Below are 9,129 nucleotides of genomic sequence, written 5' to 3'. Positions count from 1 at the left end.
AAGTCAACCAAGGATTGAAGTGAGTCATAAGCAGGGCTTGTGCCTGGCTCACTGCTCAATCGTCCTTTATCCTGGTTCCCACCGGAGCCCACAGATGGCCACTGGGTCCCCTGGGTCCAGGACACCTAATAACAGGTTTTTCTTTCAACACCTCTGAGCTGATGCCATGCCAAACAGCTAAGTCTGTCTCCCCAACAGGTCCCTATGGAAACTGTGGCTGCCTCAGCTTTGCCCTCAAGCTCCTGTTTGTGAGAGGAAGGGCGCCCTGCCCTTGGACTTCCAGATCCAATGGTAGACCGTTGCTCCTTACAGGCTGGGGTGGTTTTGCTGCAAGCCCCATGACCGTGAGGATCACATTTCCTTCTCCTGTTCTTCTCCCTGTGGCTGTCTGGCTGACAGATTGAGCTTGCTTTTACGAAGGCACACGATGCTGCAAAGTCTGCCTTCTGGGAGAAAAAATGAAGATGCTTTTCTCCCCTGTCGTTGTCTGAAGGCACGCTCCTGTCGAGCGTTCCACGTGTGACAGACTTCTTAGCCGGACCGTGTGTCTGGTGGCTGGAGACTTGCCCATCCAGGTGTCTGGGGCCGTGACGCCCTCCTGCCTTGCAGACCGCGCATTTACAAGTTCTGTGGAAGGAAGGTCAGAGAGAGGGTGTTTTCAATTGGACTTCACGGTTGTCTTATCTTCCGTGTGCGCGCAGTTGAAGTTGTGGGTTAGGAGAGGGACGAATTAGTCTGTTTCTCATTTGAAACGATTCCATCACAATGACCATCATTATTTTCTGTTCGGGGGCGGGGCGGGGGGGGTAGGTCTAGCGTCAGGGTAAATTCTGAGACCTTAAGTTCCTGTATTTCAGTGTTGAGAAACAAAACAAGCGAGGGTCATGGATGGGTGACAGATAAACTCCTCAGGGCTTGGCAGTGGTGGGATTCCGGGGCCCCACTGCCTAGTTCCCCCCCCACCCCGGGGGACATGTCAGTTTCCAGCCGTTGTGAATTCCTGTAGCGGTTCTGTTACTTTTGAGGATTGCTGAGCATTTCTGCAGTCTTTCCCTTTTGCTGGGGGTGCAGGCGGGGTGGTGAGGCGGCGGAATTTGTCTCCTTGACAAGCAGGTGGAGAACCGGGGAGGTCGAGCTACTGTCGGCCACCGGGGGAGGGAAGAACAGGCTGAGGTTCCTTTAAGTGTGTTTTCCAGGTGAGGGAGCTCTTTTAGCCCTGGCATGGCAGCGTTCTTGGCCAATGTATTCACTAGCCCCCTGAGCCCAGTGGGCGGGGAGGGTTTTCTCCTAAGTTGGGAGATAAGACTTGCTTTTGAAATTTCAGTGCCGCAATGCGCAGGTGGCTTTTCTCAGGGGTAGCTGTTCCCGGATGATGTGAGAACTGTTGACTTCCCTTTCAAAGATCCCATTTGCCCTGGAGTATTTCTTTTCCACTCGATAGGCTTCATTTGTTTCTCTGAAGACCACAGGCCACCACATAGGGAGGTGCCATCAAGATCTGATCCCCCTCCTGGTTCTGCTGACCCAGGCTGATCCAGGCAGTGCTCAAGGTCCACTGATGCAAGGTGTATCGCGACCTTGAACGTCTTTTGTCTGCTAGTAACATGGAGCAGCGTCTTCCCGAGGAACCAACTTGACCTCAGGACTTTTAAAAATCATTGTGTGCTGGAGTCCACAGTTCCGTGGAATGCTTGGTTATTTTTGGCATCATCATAAACGCTAATTTCCCTGCCTCTTTGGGATAACATCTTGATGGGGGAGACGGGGGGGAAGAAAAGCATGGAAACTGAGTAGAGTTGAAAGGCCTAATTCCAGGGACCTGTTCAAAGGAACAACTTGGTGAAGAGTGTTTCCAAGGTCAAATCTCAGCATTTTTTTCTCATGACGCCTGGAGCAGTGCTTGCTTCTCCACATTTTCCACGGAGGATCCCGATCTTGAGGAGTGACCCTCCTAGGTGAGTGTCAGAGGTGGATGGATTGAAGGCATCCTGGCCACTTGCTCAGACTGGAAGGCTTTTGGGACTCCCTGCGCGTTCTGGGTTGAGACTGTGCTTCCCCAAAAAGTATGTCCGCGTCCTATCCCCGTACTTTCAGAATGTGACCTTATTTGGAAATAGAGTTATTGTTCGTAATTAAATTAAGATGAGGCCCCAGAAAAACCAAAATAAAACCAAACAAAGATGAGGTCCTATTGGAGCAGAGTGGCCCGTAATCCAACGTGGCTTGTGTCTTCCTAAGAAGAGAAGAGGCGAACACGGACACAGGAAGGGGAGCACAGGTGCCAAAGGAGGCGGAGACCTGAGAGCGAGAGCTCTGAGCCAAGGACTGCCGGCCACCAGCAGCCAGAAGAGGCAAAAAACCCCCACAAAACTGCCCTGCAGATTTCAGAAGGAACATGACCCTCCTAACACCTTGATTTTGGACTTCTAGCATTCAGAATTTTGAGCCCATAAACTGTCCAGTTTGTGGCCCTAGGAAACGGACACAGTGGGGAAGTCCTTCCTTTGTCCTCCGCCTCCCCTCCCCCCCCCCCCCCCCCCGTTGATCTTCCTGTGGGTTCCTTTTTTTTAAAAAATTATTTCTTAATGTTTATTTTTGAGACCGAGAGTGAGTAGAGGGGAGGGGCCGAGAGAGAGGGAGACCCAGAGTCCGAAGCAGGCTCCAGGCTCCGAGCTGCCAGCACAGAGCCCGATGCGGGGCTCAAACTCATGACCTGAGCCAAGGTTGGACGCTTCACCCAGCGAGCCACCCAGGCGCCCCGTCTGTGGCTTCCTTTCTGCACATGGTGTCATCTCTGCCTGGAGTATCGGCCGCCCCCCTCTGTGGCCCTAGCCCTGGGTCAGGTCCATCTAACAGCATGGGGGCCCTTCACTGTTAAATGAAACGCGATTTTCCTGCGTGTTCTCTACAGCTGTGTTGCTGAGTGGGGCTGCTTCCTGGTGGCAACATTAGCCAGCTCTCCTTTTTTGGCTTTTCGGGGAGAAGTCACCCCGGCGTCTCCGTCCAAAGCAAATCCCAAACTCCCGGAGGCCCCTTTCACTTCTCCTTTCTTCTTGTTTCATGTAACTGGGCCCCTCTGGGCATCCCAGCATTGACCCCTGAGACCAGTGGCTGTTAAGCCAGAGCTACTGGAAGGATTACTGATGCGCTTCTGCTGCCTTTGACCCCGCTGCGTCCAGGATCCGGGGGTCATTTTTATTAAACACAGACTTCTCTCGGTGATCCTGATGGTGAGCCGAGTTTGGGAACACCTGCCGTCTAGCATCTTGTAGCTCTAAAGTTTTATTGAGTCACATCTGGGATCCCTGGGAACCCGTCTCTCCCTGCTCTCCCTCCCAGCCAGGCTGGGGTTCAGGAGAATCCACTTTAACCGGCTGGGTTTAGATGTTCCTTCTCCCCCAGCAGCAGGTGGGGCTGCCTGCAGGGAGGCCAGTCAGGAGGCTGGGACGTTAGAGGACACGGAGTGGGCAGGCGGGGGGGTGGGGGGGGTGGAGGGGAGGGAAGGAGCTTGGGTGCCGATGTGTTTTACTGGTGGAACCGACAAGACTCAGTGCCAGACTGCACCAAGGCACCTTGAGCACTTTTCAAGCAACCATAAGCTACAAAGTAGCTTCTGGAATTAGGCAGTCCTCCTGGATTCTGCGGACCAGAGAGGGAGGGTCTGCGGCCTTATGTCAGTGGAATGGCCAGCCAGTCTCGTTGGTCAAACACTCTGCAGGAGAAAAGGGTGGGGACGGATGAACACCAAACTACCACGTCATTCTGGTCCCCATGACTCACCCCGCAAGACTCCCCCTTTTCTCCTCTCCCCTCAGGAGGTGTGGGGTGATGGCCCAGATTGGGGGCTCCGTTTCATCAAAACTTGCCTCCGTGGTTCCTTTTCATGAACCAGGAGGAATCCTGTTTGGGCCTCCTGAGGAAGGAGGAGAAGAAAAAGGTGCGACTTTCCCCCAGACAGACATTTGCAGAGTCTGGAGACATTTTTGGTTGTCACAACCGGGGGAGGGAAGACTGCCCCTGGTTATTAGTGAGCAGGTTGGTGCTAAACCCCCACCAGTGCACAAGACTGCCCCTCCCCGCCCCCGTATGCCCCCCCTGCCCCCGGTAACACGGAATGATCTGCTGGAACGTGGAATGATCCGGTCCGAAATGGCAAGAGTCCAAAGGTGGGGAAGTACTCCTCTAAACATAGGAAAACTCCAGACGCACCACTTAGGCCATTAGCAGAATTTACTTCTGCACAGTGGATTACTTTTTGCCTCATACGACCCTATACAGTCTCAAATTTTAAAAACAAGTATTCCTGGGGCGCCTGGGTGGCGCAGTCGGTTAAGCGTCCGACTTCAGCCAGGTCACGATCTCGCGGTCCGTGAGTTCACGATCTCGCGAGATCTCGAGTGATCTCGCGTGAGTTCGAGCCCCGCGTCGGGCTCTGGGCTGATGGCTCAGAGCCTGGAGCCTGTTTCCGATTCTGTGTCTCCCTCTCTCTCTGCCCCTCCCCCGTTCATGCTCTGTCTCTCTCTGTCCCAAAAATAAATTAAAAAAACAAAACAAAACAAAACAAAAAAAAACAAGTATTCCTTTCATAAATAAACCTGGCATAATGTTTACATAAATGAACGCATGTTGAGTGAATGCATAAGTGGATGTTTACTCTGTTTTTGTTATTTTAAAGTTTATTTACTTGGAGTATGAGCAGGGTAGGGACAGAGGGAGAGAGGATCCCAAGCAGGCTCCACGCTGGCAGTGCAGAGCTGGATGCAGGGCTCGATCTCACGAAGGGTGAGATGGTGACCTGAGCTGAAATCAAGAGCCACGCAGGTGCCCCATAAGTCAATGTTTACATCGGCGAATAAAGGAAGCAAAGATCCCGGGAGGAAGAAAGATGTGCACCTGTTTGTCACTGTTTCCTAACTTTGGATTTGGGGTTGTGGTTATTCACCAGAAGCCCTTTTCCCGGGGCAGGTGAGGGAAGAGAGGGTGCCCCCCCACCCCATCCCCCCTCCCCACCCCCACCGCAGAGATGGGGTCTCCCTTCCCTCCTCTTTTTGACATTGTTTCACCTCTGACATCTGTTAATATCCTTTTCCCACAAGACAGAAAAAAACGCAGTGGTGGAAGGCACCAGCCATTTAAGAAAAATCTTCAGAAAGAATGTTCTCAACGGTTTCCTTTTAATTGTTTGCTCTGCCCATTGTTGCAAAGTAGTTCAAGCTGACAACAGAACGAATTGAAGGGTCACAAACCGTTTCTTTCGTGTTGTGGGCCGAAGTAATTCATGTTACTGCTGCTACCCCCACCCACTTGGAACATCTTTGGGGGGTTGGGGGGCGGGGTGGACAGAGCCTGCTGCGAGGTTCCTCTGGGCAGGGGCTGGGGTGGGAGGGACACGCATCTTTCACTCTGTGTCATTTTGTCCAGTTGGAGTGTTTTATGGGGCATCCGGGTGGCTTAGTTGGTTAAGCGTCTGACTCGGGATCTCAGGTCAGATCTTGATCTCAGGGTCACGAGTTCAAGCCCCGTGCTAGGCTCCGCATCCAGCGGAGAAAAAACAGAACAACCACCCCAAACACCCAAATGAAACGGGCTCTCAGATTTAGAAAAACACTAGGTTTAGCAAAAACACGGGAAGACTGAAAAATGCTTCTGTGAAACAAAGGACCCACGGAAGAAGAGAAAACGCCCGTGCCTTCCGTTATTTCCTTCCCTGGTAAACCTATTTTAGCCCACTTTACAGAGAGGCTCAGACACAGGTAAGCAGTTGCTGAAACTCATCCAGCAAGGAAGCGTGGGAGCCAGCCCCAGAGCCGGTCTGGCTGCCTCCGGGGGCTGTGAATATGGCCGGGTGCTGTCGTGCCCCCGAAGGTGAGAACTTACGTTATTGAGCGCTTATTATGTGCCAGCCACCGTTTTAGACAGTTTTCATATTAAATAAATTTACTCTTCCCAACAACTGTGGGAAGTATAACACCCCTTCTATAGATGAGGAAACGGAGACACAGAGCCACGAGCTGCCTGTCCAAGGTCTCTCACTTGGTGACTGGGATAGCCCAGACTTGGTGAATGGGATAGCCCAGACGAGAGCTGCAGCTTGAGTGTTTCCTGGGAGGGACGGTCTGTGTCTTGTGTTTCAAGGGAGGGGCTAGAAACAAGACAGAAGTATTCTGAGTGATAAGTGCAAAGTGCTTGGCTCAGTGCCTGGTACATGTAAGTGTTCAATTAGAGTGTCAGCTTTTTTTTTTTTTATGTTTATTTATTTTGAGAGAGAGAGAGAGAGCAGGAGCGGGGAAGGGGCAGAGAGAGAGGGAGAGAGAGAATCCCAAGCAGCCTCCTCACCGCCGGCACAGAGCCTGATGTGGGGCTCGAACTCATGACCTGAGCCAAAATCAAGAGTTGGATGCCTAACCCACTGAGCCACCCAGGCGCCCCAAGTGTCAGCTTTTTTGAATGCAACAACCTGTGGTCAAAGAGAAAACGAAGGGAGAGAGAGAGGAGAGGGGAGGTGAGCAGGGAAGAAAGTGCAGAGGGGACAGGCAAAAGAAGAAAGGCAGGAGGCCCCCTCCTCCTTTGCAGAGCGGTGGGAGTGTGGGGCTCCTGCCAGCACGATCAGGGGCTCTGCTGGGTCTCCAGCGTGGCGCCGACTCAACTTTCAAGGCTCCTTTTGCCATCACCATTGGCCTTTCCCAACGCTCAGCCTTCCCTCTACCTCCTGCCACCTCACTTGCTTGCCTCCTTCTCAGCCCCAGTCTCCCCCTGGACAGCACCTCCTCCTGGAGCCTTCCCAAGCTTACGCTGACTTGGGCGTCCCCTCGGCTTCCATCACACTTCTTGTCACACGGGGTGGTACCCAGCTGTGTAGTGTTGTATCACCTTCCAGATCCTGCCACCGAGGGAGTCACTGTGGCCTGTTCGTAGCTGAACCCCGGTATGCAGCTGGCAATCTGGCTTTTGGTAGATGCTCAATAAATATCCCCAGGCTGAACGAATAAATTCATTTATACCAAAAGGTCAGGATTTGCTGAGGTGGTGAATATCAAGACAATTCATGCATTCTCCCATCCATCCACCCACCATCCATCCATCCATCCACCCACCCACCTATCTTCCTTCCTTCCTTCCTTCCTTCCTTCCATCTATAGTGCTAGTCCCTGGATATCTACCAATAAGCTAAAGCTGCCTGGACCCCGCCTTGTGGAGCCCACAGTCCGTTAGGGGAGCCACACATCAGTCCCTCAATCCCATATACCTATGAACTACCAACCTGGTGTGCTGTTGGGACCCAGCAGAACTGTTGCTACCCCAGTAGTTTCTGTAATAGAAAGGCTTGAAAGGGTGAAGTTCCCTGCATTCTGCAGCAGCTGGGAGACATTTTTTCATTTTTATTTTGGGCCTGGGGCAGTGTTACCGCCATCCACGAAATTGGGAGTACTCAGCTTAAAAGTTCCATCCTTCAGAGACAAGCTGCGTGCTCTCAGAAGACACTGGAAGGAGAAGACCAGCAAATAAACAATCAAGACCATGTCAGGGTGGTGGGCATCTATTATTATTACTATTATTTTGTGTAAGCTGGGGCCCGGGGAAGAAATGCAAATGGCACAGGTGATATATAGACATGAGAGTGTGTTCCTCCCACCCTGTCTCCCAGCCACCCAGGTTCAGGGTGGAGACAAATCTCATTACCAATTAGGTGTAGACAAAGATATTTCAGGCATGTACACATAATTACATGTATTTCTTTTTGAACTCTCATTTTGTACACACAGTCTGGCACCTCACTCTTTTCGCTTGATGTATCACGTTGATGGCTCCTTACCAGTTCGTACAGAGCTGCCTTTTTTTTGCAAGGTGGCCTTTTGGGTGTGATGTACAGATTATCCGTCCTTTCCCGGTGGGGTTTAGGATGTTTCCGACCCCCTGCTGGTATAAACAGGCTACGGTGAGTGAGCTTGCTCAGGGGTCGTTTCCCACAGCTCCTTCTGGGTGGATTCCCGGCCATGGAATTGCCTTTCCAGTTTTTGTAGACCCCGCCATGTTGCCTTCCTCAAGACATTCCCCGCCCCCCCCCCCCCCCACACCCCGGGAGTCTACATGAACTGGCCTGTTGGGGAGGCGGTGAGGGAAAGTATTACTTGGGACCTTCAGGAGTCCCCCTGAGGAGGTGATATTTGGGTTGATGGGTGAGAAAAAGCCAGTTGTGCATAGCCAGAAACAGCTCTCTTGCCAGAAGGACCGGTGTGGCCGGAGGAGGTGAGGCTGGAGAGAGAGAGAGAGAGAGAGCCAGAGCCAGATCTGTACAGGCTTGGAAAGGCACTGGGATTCAAATGGGAAGCCATTTGAGGATTCTGAGCAAATCAATCAACCAGTCAATCAATCAACCAATGCATGTGGAGAATGAAGCACAGGGGGTAGGAATGAAGCTAGGAGACCACAGAGGCACCGAGGCAAGATTTGGTGGTGGCTTGCCAGCTGGTGGGAGCTGGGACAAAGAGAGCTGGGGCATTCTGAAAGTAGAGCTGACAGAACTTGCTGATGAGTTGCAGGAGCCTGGGCACGGAGGGAAGAGTTGGGAGGGATCGCGTGGAACTTTCAGGGTTGGGCTTCAGCAAAATTGACCAAGTTGGGGAAGAGTCCGTATACCAGCTTTGGGCAAGTAAGACCCATAAGCTCAGCCACAGGGAAGGAAAACCCCACGGAAGTTGTCCTCAGCTTCTTGGAGCGGGGACCCGAGTGATTTAGGGTGCCTGTGGCCGGTCCGTTCATGGAAGTGGCCGGTGTTGGTGCCCCAAAGCTGATGTCCTGGCCACAATGGCGTCACCAGGATGGGCTCCATATTGGTTCTGAAACCCGATGCCTCCAGATATCTGGACACACTAGGACAAGAGGTCAGAGCAATCTGCCCACCCACTGGGTTGGGCTGATGTTGTCTAGCTCTTGGAATTAAAGATTCCTCAGGTTTATGTGACCAGCAGAGGTGGGGTAGGGTGAGCCCAAGGGCAGGGCTCATTAGAACTTTATTGACTGTCAATACTGGAAGGAATCTTAGAGGTCATGGGTTAAACCACTGATTTGGAAAGAAGAGATTGTTTGAATGCTGGATTATTTTTATGCTCTTTATCAATAGTGATTTCG

Source organism: Prionailurus viverrinus, chromosome A3 (assembly GCF_022837055.1).
Source record: "Prionailurus viverrinus isolate Anna chromosome A3, UM_Priviv_1.0, whole genome shotgun sequence".
Lineage (NCBI taxonomy): Eukaryota > Metazoa > Chordata > Mammalia > Carnivora > Felidae > Prionailurus > Prionailurus viverrinus.
This window is presented reverse-complemented; position numbering follows the sequence as displayed.